General features: G+C 44.5%; 1 protein-coding gene and 1 long non-coding RNA gene across 2 annotated transcripts in view; both read left to right on the top strand.

The window, feature by feature from the left end:
- The window catches only part of LOC119658025 (E3 ubiquitin-protein ligase znrf2), a 266,182-nt gene that overhangs the window by 169,265 nt on the left and 81,067 nt on the right, over positions 1-15,850 (top strand). The window lies entirely within an intron of this gene.
- LOC119658027 overlaps positions 4,187-15,850 on the top strand; it is a 31,335-nt gene continuing 19,671 nt past the window's right edge. Inside the window, exon 1 of the long non-coding RNA XR_005250196.1 lies at positions 4,187-4,241. This is a non-coding gene — a long non-coding RNA (uncharacterized LOC119658027). The remainder of the gene's footprint in view (positions 4,242-15,850) is intronic.

Raw genomic sequence — 15,850 nt, 5'->3', positions numbered from 1 at the left:
TGCCGAAACGAATCAATATTCCCTGTTCAGTGGAAAAAGCAAAAGTTAGTGTTGGTTCCCAAACCTAGTTACCTGGAGGTCCAGCATCATATCGTCTGGTTTCTGGCGTGTCCGCTCTACGGTGGATGCAATAAACAAGGAAGTTAATCTAGCAAAAGGCGCACTGATTTCTGGCGGCTGCTGTGCCGTGCTGGTGCTGGATATCAAAAACGCATTCAACTCGGTCCACTGGAACAGAATTAAAGGGGCGTTCACTGACAGGTGCTCCCGGGTATTTAAAGGATTTAATGGAAAATTACCTCTCATAAAGGGCTCTCTGGTACGGAACGGATCAGGGCCCAAAGACTGGGTCCCTTATTGTGGAATGCCATGTATAATAGGTTACTTGCTATTACCGTCGCAGAGAAGAGTACGATTGACGGCTTTGTTGATGAGCTAGCTGTGTTGAACACCCAGAAGATACGGGGTCTACGCGACGGAAACAGTAAGAGCTGTCCTGACTAGAAAGAGCCGGGCTGACCTTGGAAGTGGTCCTAATAACGAACCCCAGGAAAAAGAACATTGGGAAAGTCGAAGTCGGTGGATATACGGTCGTATCAAACCCGCTGTCAAATATCTGGGGGTGATAATTGACACCAAATTGAACTTTAAGGGGTACATAGAGTATGCATGCCAAAAGACAGCCAGTGGTTGGCCAGTGGTTGCTTGTAGTCGGAGAGGTGCGATCTCTCCTGCTTTACTCATCACCTGTGTGGACAGAGGCGCTTGGAAACCTTCAGAGACGGCAGCGGGTGAACTTGGTTTATTGGTGGATGGCTCTGTGGGTTTGCAGTGCTTTTAGAACCACATCAGATGAGGCAGTATTGGTGGTGGCAGGCATGATCTCTGTCGATATTCTAGCAAAGGAGATGAGAGTGCTGTACCATGGAAGACATACGAAGAGGCACACAGAGCGTGGGAATGCGGCAAGGACAGAGTTGTATGATCTCTGGCAACGCAGATGGGACGAGTTTACGCAAGGTCGATGGACGCGTAGGCTCATTCCCAACATTATGGTGTGGTTTGAGCAGAAACATGGGGAGACCAACTACCACATTACCCAGTTCCAGTGCATGCTATGGTTCACTGCCCAAAGTTCGCAATGGAGAAGAGGGACCTAAACTAAGTGTTGGGTAGAAGCGTAAGCCCGGAGAACTTACTTGCGGAGATCCTGAGGTTGAAGGAGAACCTACGATTTCCTCGGCAATCGTAAAAATGCCGGAGGAGTTGCTGAAGAAGGAAAGCCGGAAGATGGAGAAAGTTGACTTCCTAATGGCAAACCTACTCCGCGAAATAATACCTAAATGTTGATCCCGCGAGGCTGGAGAGATCGGGGATGGTTTTTAGTGGAAGTGAATCCCATACGCGCTCGCTGTGGCCGCTGCAGCGGACGTCTCTGGCTAAGATTTTCCACCTCCGTGTACGAACAGGGAAAAAACATGCTAGTGTATGTTAGCTCAACTGGGAGTTTATCAATTGCCGTACCCAAAATTAGCGGTGATAATTCCCCAACCTGTCGAAATCCTTGAGTAGCGTTCATGATAATCAGAGTTTGTGTCTTTGTTTTTTGTTGGTACACGCTGGTGGAAAATCTTAGAAAGACACGTCCATTTCAGCTCCAGCGCGCGAACGTCGAAGTTAGAGTGGACGCGTGTGGAACTCCCGCCCGTTAAAAACCACCCACGGTGTTTCCAGCCCCAGGCCCAGGTGGAACTACTTTTTAGGTATTACTCCTTTCGTAGTTTCATCCCATTTGCGTTGCCAGACACCAATTGAATCTAACCTGGCCTCTACCTTCAATTCTGAGCTATCTGGAATTTCCTCTCTTGGGTTCGGATTTGAGTTTCTTGGACGCGTTTCCCTCTCGTAGGCTAATATCCGCTAATCATGAAATCAGTACTCATCACCTGTTGATTTGTGTCCTGTGGATAACTGCTGTGCTTGAAATGAGCGTCATCGTGTGTTTACCGAACGTAGCGATCGACTGTTTAGGGAGTAAGAGGCTGGCATTGCAGTTCATTTCTCTTTACCACAGTCTTCTTTGCACTGAATCTGAGCCGATGAGGAACTTGATACGAGTGTTGCAGTCGAAGATATGCAGGCGGTTTTCCGCGAGAATAGTGGCCGACTAAGTCAGCTTTACTGGTTTCCCTGATTTTTGCGGTTGAAGGAACAAGGCGCTTTATATAATATTTCTCCTCCTGCGGGAAGTGGGGAAGTGGGTGCCGGCGAGTTAGGGCGAAACGTCCTCATTGCTGCTGTTTGATGGCAGAGGCAGTGGCTTGGCTTTCGACTGTCAGAGTCAGAGAAATAAGTTGGATCATTCTGAGTCGAAGCGCTGCCGATTCCCCAGCGACAAGATTTACATCTGTTGGGGAAACGGATGAAAGGTGCGACTAACACGTATACATTGTTCTTTGAAATTGAAGGCCTTGACACCTTTATTAGCCTGCTCACGTAGGGTGCAAAAGGTTCAGCCACTTCACTCGCAACGAGTCGTTGTTGATAGCCGATCCTTCGAGTGCGCGTATTTTTCGGAGGAGCTGTAGGGCTTCATGCCGCTAAGCTCAAATTCGATGAGCAGCTTGTGTAGTGACGAATTGGCAGTCGAGTATGTATGTCGTTTGTGTGAGAATATACAAATCTTGGTGACAGCTTGGTAGCCCCCCTTAAGAGGGTAGATTTGAACGATAGTGCGTCTTGGGATGAATCTCAGGATTGAAGTTGACTTTCGAATACAGGAGATGATCAAGGATCGACCAAATATGACGGTCGTGCCAAACAAGGCAGAAAAACCTCAAAGATTGCGTCAACTACGCACTGCGACGCTCTGTCGATATATCTGCTATCCAGGCAGGAAGACATTGTCTAGAAAATCGAGAAACGCTCAATGTCCTGGCAGCAAGCAGACAAAAAAAGTCTCATCCGGCAGAATGTCCTATTGAACGCTCGGGTAGAGGCATAGCATGTAGCGGTCTCGGATCGACTGGGAGAATTTGGTGGGAAACTAAACTCTGTCGTCAAAACAATCAACGAAATATAAGCTGTTGGTTTAGGCCAGTTGACTCGTCGAGCTTAAGTGTTCAGGTAGTGCCCACATACTTAATAGCAATGGATTATTACAAAGAGCTGAATATGAAGTGCGCTAGGATTCTAGCTACGATCTATGACCGCGGTGATCTCCGAGGTCTGGTAACAAAACACGCACCTAGTAAAGTAAAGGATGAAGTCCGTAACAAAATAGGAGCTTCGTTTGAAATTTTGTGAACTCCGCTCCGTAGAGAAGGCAAACAGATGAGCATCTTCGGCTTCCTCTGCATCATTGCGCCGTATGGGTATCGGTTCACGTTACTATGCGTTCCCGATTACAAGTACGAGAAGGTACGATATTTGGCACCTCAGTAAATCGGGGTTTCAAAGCTCATTGTGATTGCCGAAACTAGACAAATAAAGACTCTCTACACCTACAGCAGCAACAGAAAGTTGAATAAAATTAAGAAGAGTTTTCCGTTTTTATCTAAAATTAATTTTATTAAGCAAGCACAGTATTTCGGGAACCAGCTTTTCTCTTCTAAAGTGCATCGACGCACTAAACAAAGGGACAACTGGTTCCTGAAATACACTATTTTTTCAGATAAAAACGGAAAATTCTTTTTCCATTCTATTCGACCTTGAAATATTTGCTGATAAATTAATCCATATTTCAACTGTGAGAAAATTTCTCCTCTGAAGATACATGCCGAACACGGAGACAGCTTGCGTTACGAAATAACAATTGACGTACAGAAGCCACAATTGTGAAACAACTCGCAAAAAGCCAACAGGTGATCACCTCCGTGAAAGAATACCAAAGCAGTTGATTTTCTTCGCTTTTCTTATCTTCAACTAAATTTCGATTATGTAACGGTAACAGTGAATCTATTGCAAAGAAATCCGGTTAATTTATGGAACAATATTTCCATTTTTGACAAGGTTACCTTGAAATCGTGAACTCCTACAGATGCATATTCATGCAGTTCATAGCTGATGCACATAAATTTCATTCACACGAAGCGGTTTGTTTTGAAATTTTCTTTTGCATATTTTTTTAAAGAATTGCAACGAAAAAAGATGATTTATAAATTAATAAAATATTCATTCTCTTTTTCAGGTGAGTTCAGCTGAAATTAAATGCTTTTGATTTAAATGCATTACAACGTGAAGTAAGTAAAAAGCAGTCTCAGAGATTACGAGGGTGTGTTTCAGCTTTCAATTTTCATGACGTTCTTTGTTTTGTCCATATTGTTTGTTTGATAATGCAATTGCGATGCACAATATCGCACTGCATTGCGCCCATGTGCGGTGAACTGTATTCTGCATGTAATTAATATATAATCTTATTACGAAAGCATCAAAAATTGGCTTTAATTCAGGAGGAAAGGTGGGGTTGAAAATTCAGACTCACTTTGTACATCTGAAGCTTCCTCAATAGTTTGGACCATGATAATAATAGTTACGAATTTGAACCAGTCGTACCTTGCAAACTCAGCAATACCCTTAGATTTGTCCCCAGTTATTTGAGTTTACCTTGCTCTCGATTTATTTACCAGTTCTTCTCTCAGCTTCATCCAATCCTTAATCAAATTCAAATTTTCCGAAAAACTCCACAATCAAGGCTCATTATTCCGGGTTCGAATCTTGCTACATCATGGATTTTTGTGTTTTTCTTTGTGTTGGCCCGCTGCTTTAGGCTTATCACGAAACGGGATCGCCAGTGTCCTCATTTCAAACCTTATCATTGCGTATTACGCCATTGATTCAACGCAACATCTTCGTCTCCATTGCGGCGAGTCGGTGTCCATTATGTTTGGTAACAGGCTAACATCCAGAACCATAGACCTGGACAGGGTGAGCGACCTTGCGGGGATTTAGAATTTGAGACATAAGTTGATGCATCCCATCATAAAAACCGTCAGTTGTGGAAAGCCACTTGGTGCGTGAAGCACTTTCATAGTGCAGTGTACCATTGGCTGGTGGTACTGACCCCAGATACAGCTCTCGCTAGTTCTCTGTAACTGGGAATGATGGTGCCTGATTCATTAGGACTGTTCGTCAAAAACTCTATTGTATTCGGAATCAGTCTCAAACTGTACTGCATTAAGCGATCCCACGTATGGACAAGCTGCACGCGGTCAGCTTTGGTTGGAGCTTTTTTCTCAAAGATTCTAACCTCGGTCATCTTTTAGTCTAAGTATGGCGGATTTACGTTCGATCCCATTGTACTTTGTGAATTATAAAAAGAGTTACAAACCGCTTCGTTCATGTTGTTCCTAAGACAGAGGTGATTCTGTCCATGCGTTAAGAATCCTTGCTCATTTCTTGATAGGGCTAGGCCCTTCCCTGTCGGCTCTAGTTTTTCTTCCGAGATTTATTAAATAGGGTAGTCGTTTCTTTGTAACGACAGTTTATAAGTTTTCTTGGTTAGCTTGCCTTGGTACTTGTCACCAAGAGGATCCGGTACGATTTATCAGAGGAGAGTAACTTATCTCTTTCCCTGATCTTAGCATCTCAGAATACAAAAATACCCGAGGATACTACTAAATACATTATCTCAAACCATCTTCCTCTATGCTTAGGACCAGCATGGACCTACTTAGAGTTGTTGACACCTCATCTCATCTTCTACAAAAAGATTTTGCTCAGTGTCTTGCACCACGCCATTGTAGGTGATCATTCTTTACCGCTTAGTAATTGTTTAAGGAAATAAGAATTATAACTATATTTTCTGTCCAGCCACGGACCTAAGGTTCTGTATAACCAACCAAGCTCAACTCTTGGGGCATGTCAAGTGTAAGCAAACTATCGTAGGAAGCGTTCGAAGCCTCCGACCCTAGGAAGAACTCCAATACAACTCGCATATGATTTTTCTCACCTCTGCCCTGAGAGCAGCGTGGCCGAAGCGGCTCGCAGATTCTTAATGCGCCTTTTTTGTCCTGTCGGCATTAATGACTCAGTTCGGTGAACCGCATCAATGACCTCCATGACAGCATGGATTTCTCTGTTCTCCCTGCCAAGAAGACAAATCCTTGGCAGCACGTATCAGTTCAGCGAATCTACTAGTAATGAGCGTTTCGACTACTTTTTGAACTTTATCAAGCATACCGAGTGGTCGGTATCCAGACGGGTCTCCGCTGCCTTTGATTACCGGCCCCGGCCTTAGAGCCCGCCGGTATACACTGAACGCGATGTCCTTAAGACGGAGTCATCCAGAGTTTGAAGCCTGCGTCGAATGTTCGGCTTTGTCTCAGATATCAATAACCTTATCTCTAAGCACCGAATTCAGACGAAGCCATTTCCTAGGCTTTGTGTCTGAAATCTGAATCAAACGCCGAACTCAGAAGGCATCCGATATCCGAGGAGCCGAGATGCCATGATGCCTACCCAGTCTTTTCTGGAAGACAGTTAAAATTTCAAATTTTCAAAAAGTAATGTTTTTACCACGTCACACTACGGACTCATGTCAGTTGGTCTCACGCTTGATAACTTCCACCTAAGTCCATGTCGCTCCTAGAGAACCGAAAAATTAGATTATCGACGGTAGGCGAATATTGGCCGTACTTGTCCACCAACAACTACATGACGCTCAACTGAAATATCCCGGTGGGTGTTGACGCGAAGCTGACTGTCGAAGGTGACTCCGCGGTGTGGGATGTGGTTCTGAAATGATATATCATAAAATATTCGTCAATAGAGCAGGAAAAAGAAGTGGGCCAGAATTTGAGTGAGTAACACATAGAGTGCTGCTAATTTTTGACATTAATCTATTAGCGGAACACCAACGAACCAGAGTATCTAGGTCTACTTAAAGGGAGACACAGTTCCTAGCCGATGATGCAGTGGAAAACAGGGTAAGGATATCGGTATAGAGCAAGCAGGTACAATTAAGGAGGGGGAAGGCCGTTGATAAAGAATAAGAGGGAAAAGGAACGGTATGTGCACCTATTAAAAGACATTACAAATGTTATGGGATCGCTGGGAGAGGTGAGTTTGAGCAAAACCATTTTGTGAGTTACAGTATCAAAATCAATGTAGATACGAGGGCGGTCCGATAAGCATTTGGTCTTACCGCTGGAAGAGAAATTGCCTATCGTGTAGTACAATTTCGTAGACACCCACTATCAAAATTCCAACCGGGTCGGACTCGTAGTTTTGTTTTGACCGCATATAGATGCGTGTGTGTCCGCAGATTTTAGGAAAATGGAAAAAGAGCAATATCGGTCAGTGATTCGATTGATGTTTTTTGAAGGGAAAATCAAAGAGCGCTTGGATTCTGTGTACGACCGTAAAAAATTGGTTGAACGAGTTGCAACATGGTCGCACGTCGGCTTTTGATGAGCCACGCCCAGGTGTCCCAAAAACGGCTACTACGAAGGATAATCGACTGGCGTAATGGGTCCTGAGTTTGCTCACTCCGAACAACAAGCGCAATCATGAAATCACTTCAGAGCAGCGTTTAACGCTGTTAAGGCGCAATCTGAAGGAGTTTCTGCGTTGTTTCATGACCGTCGACGAAATATGGGCCCACTGGTACACCAGAGGACAAGGAGCAGTAGAAACAGTAGACTTCACCCGGTAAATGTGTTCCGAAGAAGGCGAAAACTGCCCTATCAGCCAGACAGGTGACGGCCACCATTTTCTGGGATTCACAAGGTTTGATCTGTATAAGGACAATAGGGTCAAAGAGCCCTACTATGCGAATTTTTGGGTCGATTCGACGCTGAATTGTAGAAAAAGGTCCCATTTGGTCCCACCATGACAACGCATCTGCTCACACCTTCGCTGCTGCCTCGTCTAAATTGGGCTACGAACTGCTACCCCATCTGCCGTATTCTCCACATTTGGCCCCATGCGATTTGTTTTTGTTTCCAAATTTTAAAAAGGTCACTCGCCGAGCAGAAATTTGATTGGTAAAGTCAATCGTCGAGTTAATCTACGTTTAAAAAGGACATGTTTCCCTTTCTCGCTGACATGCCTTTCCAAGACTTCTGAATAGGAGGAAAGAAGCAAAATAGCGCGGTAATTCTCAGCAAGAGTGCAATTGCCACTTGATGATAATAAGAGGCTCTTTCCACAGGCTAGGGAAGTGAACTTACCAATTTTAATCGAAAAAAGGTTCATCAAGGTTGTCAACCAGGTATTCGAATAGGAAAAGGGTAGCGAAGGCATGGCAGGAAAAAGGGGGCGGGTTGCAACCAGTCGTGGGGGAGAGAAGAAAAGGGGACCTTGGATAAAGGAAAATTAGCGGAGAGTATATCAGAAGATAGTTGCGGGGATCTAGTAATCTCGCGGTGTTTCTACCGATTAAATTTTGAAATAATTAAGTCACTGACTTGTAGCACTGATGAAGGTAACAAACGGTTCCCGAAATATTGGAATTTGCAAGGTTAATAAATAATACTAGCGAAAAGCAAAACCAAATCATAATTATTTCAAATATATGGGAGAAGTTAGCAGAGGGAGTCAGCGAATTTGATGAAAGGAGGGGAGAGTTTGGCCAGGTTTTGCGAGTTGCGGACATGAGACCAGAATGATTTTAGGTTTTCGCGCTCCAGTGAGGCTTCAACAGTAGCCAGATATTGGAGATTTCTCCGAGAAACACACGGTTTTGAAAAAATGAAGTCAGCAGAAGACAAGAACTCTTTCCCAGCAGTAAATTTTAGACGAAGTTTTTTGTGGACTTTAGTGGTAAACCAGACTGGATAAGAGCGTGGGGCAAGAGGAGGCACAGCAGGGGAGGAGATGCCATAATGGTATAGAAGGTGATGAGCGCTTTGTGGCACATTAATGGAGAGAGGAAAGATAGCCAGTTGACTGTCGTCAGGGCTGAGTTCAAGGATTCGAAATTCTAATTATCAAAATTAAACCTAGTAGGCTTGGGCGGGGGAGTGGAGTCGAATGATCCGAGCAACAAACTCGAGAGCAGGGTGATGGGCGTCGAGAGCAACGTAAGAGGGGGCATGAGGGGATTAGGAAAATCAACGCACCGGAATGTCGTCCGTCCAGCCGCTCTCTATGGTTCTGAGTATTAGCCAACTATAAAAGACAGTGAACGGCGTCCTGCGGTAATGGAGACGGAGATATTACGTTGGACTAGTGGCGTCACACGTTTCGATCACATCCGAAATGAGGATATTCGCAATCGTTATGGGGTTGCACCGATCGTGGAAAAGTTGTGAGAGAGGCGTCTTCGATGGTATGGTCACGCAATTCCCGCTAACGAGAATTCACTTCCCAAAATTGGTCTGAACATCGAAGTCGGTGAGAAACGACCAAAAAGCAGGTCGAAACAACGGTGGCTTGATACGCTGGATGGGGATTTAAAACCGGGGAGATTGCACCCAGATCAGGCATTCGATAGAGCCAAAAGGCGAAACCGATCGCGACGAGCCGACCCTGCTTATAAACGGGACAAAAGCTGAAGAAAAAGAAGAAGAACGCACAGGAACGTTGGATATCAGGAGAACGATTTAAGTGATTTCTGAAAAGGTTGTGTTGGAAGGCGGTACCGGTGTTGGTAAAAGTGGATTAGAGAAAGAAAGGATGGGAAAAGGTACTAGGAATGGAAGGAAGGCCGGGAATAGTAAATCATGAGAGCAGAGGAACATTAAAGTCGCCACAGAGAATGAAAGGGAAGGAGGGTAACAATGCGACACTAATGACTCGTACGGTAATAGAATCATTGATGGAAGAGGCAGAGGAAAAGATGATTTCGGCACGAAAAGGGGTTTCTACAGCTATCAATAAACACCCCGGGCCCAGAATTCTTTCGGGGACCTAAAATAGAGAAACCGAGTTAGATCAATTATGCAAATTTGAGGGGTCGCTTGATTTTCATTCCGGGTTCGTTTTTCCCGTCTACGACCATGACTATAAAATGTGTTGGAAATGTCAGTTGTACTGTACACGAAGCAAGGAGGGGGGGGGGGGGGGATACCTTATATATTTTAAAGAGAGTGAAAGCTTTCAAATTAAACCTTCAATTAATATTAAATTTCCTCGCCTCCTCGTTTTTATTTGTTATTATCCGCTTGCCCCTGGCACGATGTTTTAGGTAAATTACGTCCTCTAAATACGAAAGTTCATTTTTAACTTCAAATTTCTTGAAACCGGAGGATTTTATTAAAACAGGAAAGTGAGGTTCGATACAGAAATAAGATAAAAAAATTAATACCAACTTTTTCCCAAATTATTTACGTCAGAGCTGCCCTTGACGCTCATGATAACATCTTGGTATAGGTACCCAATGCTGTTTGCACAAACGCTCCTGTTGCGGGTGGATGGCCTGTAATCCATCATAATGTTACGTAATCTCCTGGAAGTTTATTTTCTCTTCTAAAAGAATGTCAGAGCCTTGGCAGTACCGAAATACTGGGAAGGCCAAGCTTTATCGACAGTACAAGTCAATTTTTCATAACAACTTGGAAATAATGAGTGAAATGTTGTATTGAGTTTCATTTAATCGCGGTTCAATCATCCGAACTCAGTTTTTTTTCCAAATATCTCCCAAGCTTAATATTCTCAAAACGGTATCGTTGCTCACTGGAGCCCGAATAAAGTATGTGTTGCTGACAGTTTGTAATTTTCAAATAAAACGCTCCATTTCGGTTGCTTATTGAATATTATTCTCGCTTTTGTTTCTCACTTTTTTAAGTGACTTAGGCGGCCTGTCGTCTTGGAGAGACAGACAGTTCTTTTGGTCCCACTGTCATTACTGGTGTCCTTACGAACGTGCATGTGGCTGAGTCTCTGAATAATGAAATTCTTTGAATTGCGCGAGACTGATCCCCGACTGGATTCTGAATAGAATGAGGGAAATTCAAGAAATTTTCGGAATGGAGGACTTAAACTTTAAAGTTCAGCACAAAAAGGACGAATGAATTCGGGTGAAGTAATGAGGACCATGCAAGGAAATCTCACTGGCTCTAGGCGGTCATTGTTTGGGATGAAGAAATGTGTTTCTGGCTTTGTAGGCACAAATCCCAAATGATGTGAATAAGGCCGAGTTCGTTTGGAGTTGCTTTAGGATGTCTCCCTAATGCTTTCGCCTGTTCCCGCATACAGAAAGGGTGGGAAATCTTTGAATGTTTTCAGTTGGTCGAGAAGTATGCATGGAACTCATCTTTTCGTTGCAATAAGATTGCTTTCTACGCTTTTAGATGATATGAAAAGCTTCAGTCCACCTCTCAACACATTCCTTGGTCTAAGTATCAACTCCAACTCCTCCTCTGAGGAGCGAATAAATCCTCAGAGATGAATATCAAAGAATCAAAGTGAACTATCAACTCAAAGCCATCTCGCACAGCGGAAAATATACGCTTAACCCATGGGACAAACTCCACAGCTATACGACTGTGCTGACTATCTGCCAGCAAAAAGAGCTACCCCCAATGAAGACATTCGCATCACATTTGGTATCGGGAAAGCATCCTTGTCAGAGCAAAAGCCCAAGGATTATTTGACAGAGAATGTGTCGGTCTCTTCTTTCAAGGAAACGGGGACAATAGCTGTTATACAGTGAACTGAACTTTAATCAGTTCTCAATGCCTTGTTATCATCGTCCTGGGAATGATTTGGTTCTCGTGTAAATAGCAAACGACAGGAATTCCTGAAACGAAACTTCCCTATCGCCGAGTTGGATGAATAGTTTGCCAACTCGAAGCGAAGCATTTTGTTGGATTAACATTTTAAATGGGGAGAAGTCGGCTCAACTGCGTATTGCGTATTGTATTACGGAGCTGCGGAGGGACTGACATGTTCATTGTGCATATGAATTGCCAGATAATTTGTTGACCTGAATATGGCAGTCATGGTTGGTTGGAGGTGAATGAACGTGCGGGACCAGATACAGGCACATCACTAAGTACTTTGTTATCAAGTTGAAGACAATAAGGAAAAACAGCTAGCAATCATGTACTAATGCTGTTGAGTGGATATATGAGATTGGAAATGATTATTATCGAACTCGTTTGATATTGAGGAAGAATGTTTGTGTTTATTTGTATGGGATCAGTGGAAGATGTTTTTCTAGCTTCTTTTTGGTTGGTTTGTGTGATGGTATTGCCACGTTTATTCTAAATTGAAGATCTCTGGAAAAAGAACTGTGACTGGTTGGTTTACGATGAAACTCTGCCTCCTATTCCTTATCCGTAGTGTCTAGTCAGTCTAGACTAAGATTCATTGATGAAAGAAGGACAACTTTAAAAAGAACTCTCTTCTCCGCCGACCCACCTTAAAGTATTAAATTGCGAGGTGGTCATGACTCTAACCTCTCTTTTCGCCCAACTATTGTAAACGTGCCTATCTCGCGTCCCCTGCCTCTATCAACCTGCACTGAATCTGCTTACCGTCAATCGCCTTCCAACATTTCCCCAATTAGACTTCCTGGTGCTACTGTTCTTCCCAATGTCTCATCTAGACTCTTCCTTTTTCTCTGCAAATTTCAAACAATGGAAGAAGATATGCTCCTCAGGTTCTTCTGGAATACCATCGCAATTGGGACGTTAAGTAAGTTTTTTTATGGAAATCTGTCACTAAAGCCACCCCCACTTCTCCGCCCATATCTCCGCGGGACCATCACGAAGTATTATTTCGCGAGGAGAGTTCTGGTTTACACCAACACAACTAAGTAATTCCAGTTCCTGCAGCTTTTCTGTATCGCGGTTACGTTGCGATTATGGCACTAAAATTTGCTGCGGGACATCAGCATCTCCTCCACGAAATTATGGGGTTCGATAACTGCATTGAGTGCGAATCTCTAATAGTGGAGAATAACATGCTCCGGGTGCTCGGGTGTAGTGACGTATTCGGGACCATCCATCATCATCATTGTTAGAGATGAGCTTGCCTTTGTTGTCTTTTCACGGGAATAGTCTTCAAGGGGCACCTTCCTTTGAAGCTCAGCTTGACATCGATCATTACCCTCGGGTATCTAATGATCGATTTTGAAACGACCTCATGATTACCAACCCGGATTTTGACAGTATTGTTTTCCCTGCGATTGGCAGTTTCACCATTTGGAGACATCTGTTGATAGCATGGACGGTTTCACTTGCATACAGTTTCACGTGCTGGTGGTGATTCGCAACTAATATCACTAATGTCGTCTGCAAAACCAATCAATGTTGCCTCCTTTGATACGCGAAGGCCGAGTACTCCGTCATACATTACGTTCCACAGTAGGGGCCCCAGTATGGAGCCTTGGGGAGACCTGCTGTTACAACATATTCCCGTCGTTCGTTTCGACCAAAGAAGTCTCTCCGAAAGGTGACCCTCGATTATCCGAGTTAAGTAACTAGGGATACCTAGTTTAACCAGGGTGTCTTTAATCCAACCCCAGTTTGCCAAGCTAAAGGCATTCCTGACATCCAGCGTCACCACCGCGGAGCGGCCGATGCTTCTCGGGCCAGTTCTACGACCGTTGCAATGGCATCGACCGTGGATCGCGCCCTGCGAAACCCATACTGCCGCTCCGATAGAGCACCCGCTAGCTCGATGAACGGAAGCAGTCTATTGTATACCACCCTCTCCAACATCCTGCCTATAGTGTCTAAAAGACAGGGCGATATGAAGAGGGTGCGCCAGGTGGTTTTTTTGGGCTTCGGTAGTAGAACCTACCTCTGCCTTTTTCACTGGGCGGGAAAAACTCCTCCCACCATGCACGATTCAAATGTGGTTATGTCAACAGATCTCCCGTAGTTCCTCCTCGGGGATTATGAAGACGTCCTGCACCTTTCCATGAGATCCTTTCTTCCTATTGTGCGATTATTTTGAACAAGAGTCGTGGCCACGTCAATTGGTGTGATTTTTGTCCATGAATCTTGTTTATTATAACCTTGTAAGGAGTGTCCCACGGGTTTGTATTTACCTCAAGGCATAACTGCTTGTAGCAATTCCGCTTACTTTCCCGTATAGCCTTTTTAAGACTACTTCGCAGATCGCGGTATTTCTTCTCCCACTACCGATGTTTTGATTTCCCTCTCGTCCTTTGTCAAAGCCTCTTGGCTCGCAGACACGATGCTCTCAACAGCGATATTTCTTGGTTTCACCAGTAGTTTGGTTTCCTACTGTGATGCAACTTCCGTCACGGCATTGTCGAGTCGCATGCCTCAGTCACCCGTTGACATAATTGACTATTTCCAGTGCCGTTCCCTTTGGCTTGTAATCTCCTTCTAAAGCCGGCAGAAATGTCTCTTTCTCGAAAGCTTCAGTGGACCACCCAGCTATTCTGGTGGTTGCGCTTCTGTTGCTCACTCGATTGTCGTCTCCCCATTCCTGATTTCGACAAAGATGGCCTTGAGGTCACTGTGGGTGTAGAGTTCACTTATCCGCCAGACCATCTCTCTCGCCAACGAGGTACTGAGGTAAGTCAGATCGCCGATCGAACCTAGCCCTCTGCCTCGAAAGGTGGGGCACACATCCAACATTGGCTGGTGCGATGTCCGCTCCGCAAAGGTGTCACTCGACTTCTCCAGTCTAAGGCTCATGTGTTAAAATTGCCGACAATAATTTTGGGGCTTTTGCACCAAGCCGTTTATCATCTCCTCGTATAGCGCTAATGTTGCACTAGGAGAAGCATAGCAGCTGTAGATATGGACGCTGTTGACTTTTGCTTTTACTAAGCGGCTTCCGGAAATAATATTGTTTCTTGAATGGCTTGCCGTCCACATGCCCATATCGCCGCGTTTCCCGATGTCGATTACTCGATTACTATCTTTTGCTTTCGAATTTTCACGTCTGCTTGCTCACGTAGCACCTTTTCCACCTGACCGCGAAAATTATTTACTTTTCCGAAGCTCTGCATCATAAAAAACTATCTTTTTCGTCCTCCATATTTGGATTGATTTCTGGGACTCGTTATAGTCAATTTGGATCTATGGGTGGGCGTTTACTTCCCACCTACCCGGCCTGCGTATAACCATGCCCATACATTCACATCTGCTGATGCATCCACCGAGCGTTCCCTTATCCGCACGAAGGGACGCGCCTGGTGGGAAATTTCGCCACTCCACACATGACATTAAGTAAGCTATAAAGGTACTTAAGGTATCCACCGTGTCCCGTGTTTTACCTTACCATGCGTTTTTTTTGTGTCCAAACCTTGATGTTGAAAATCAATGTGTGGGCCCATCGACTCTTTTTCGCCCGTTCCCACCGTTGTTGCCACCTGCTCGAAAGTTTCCTCCCTGTCGGGATTTGATTATTTGTCAAAGTGGCACCGGCATAAAGCAAAGTAGACTTTACCACTCTGGCTGTAAACAACCTGTGCATCGCGGTTCGGCACAATTTGGCATCATGCTTGTTAGGGCGTTGCTAAGATTGAACGCCTTGAAGTTCAACCTCGCATCCATCGTCACCTAGGTATTTGTTAGTTTTTAGGCGACGGTGTGATCCCCCATTCAGTCGTTTCCTTAGGCCGCTTCGTGATAAACAGCACCTCTGTTTTGCCCACCGCAAGTCCAAGACCACTTCTTTATAGTAGAAGTCGCTTCCGATGAGTACAACTTCACATCCGCGAAATGTTTTGCAACAACAATCACCGCTTTGTCGTCGAATTAATCCATTATTTTGGGCTCGTTGACAACTAAGAGTAGTGGTCACAGCATAGAGCCTTGCGGAACACCCGCGGAAACAATGTATTCCTAGAGTCTGTAGCGATGACTACCATTTAAACTTCCACATCACAATTTATATTAACCACTCCGTAGATCGTTTTGGCTTATACCAAAACTCGAGGCGATTCAGCCGCCTCCGAGGAGCGTCCATCCTAATGAGG

The sequence above is a fragment of the Hermetia illucens genome, chromosome 5 (genome assembly GCF_905115235.1).
Source record: "Hermetia illucens chromosome 5, iHerIll2.2.curated.20191125, whole genome shotgun sequence".
In the NCBI taxonomy this organism is placed as follows: domain Eukaryota; kingdom Metazoa; phylum Arthropoda; class Insecta; order Diptera; family Stratiomyidae; genus Hermetia; species Hermetia illucens.
This window is presented reverse-complemented; position numbering and strand designations above follow the sequence as displayed.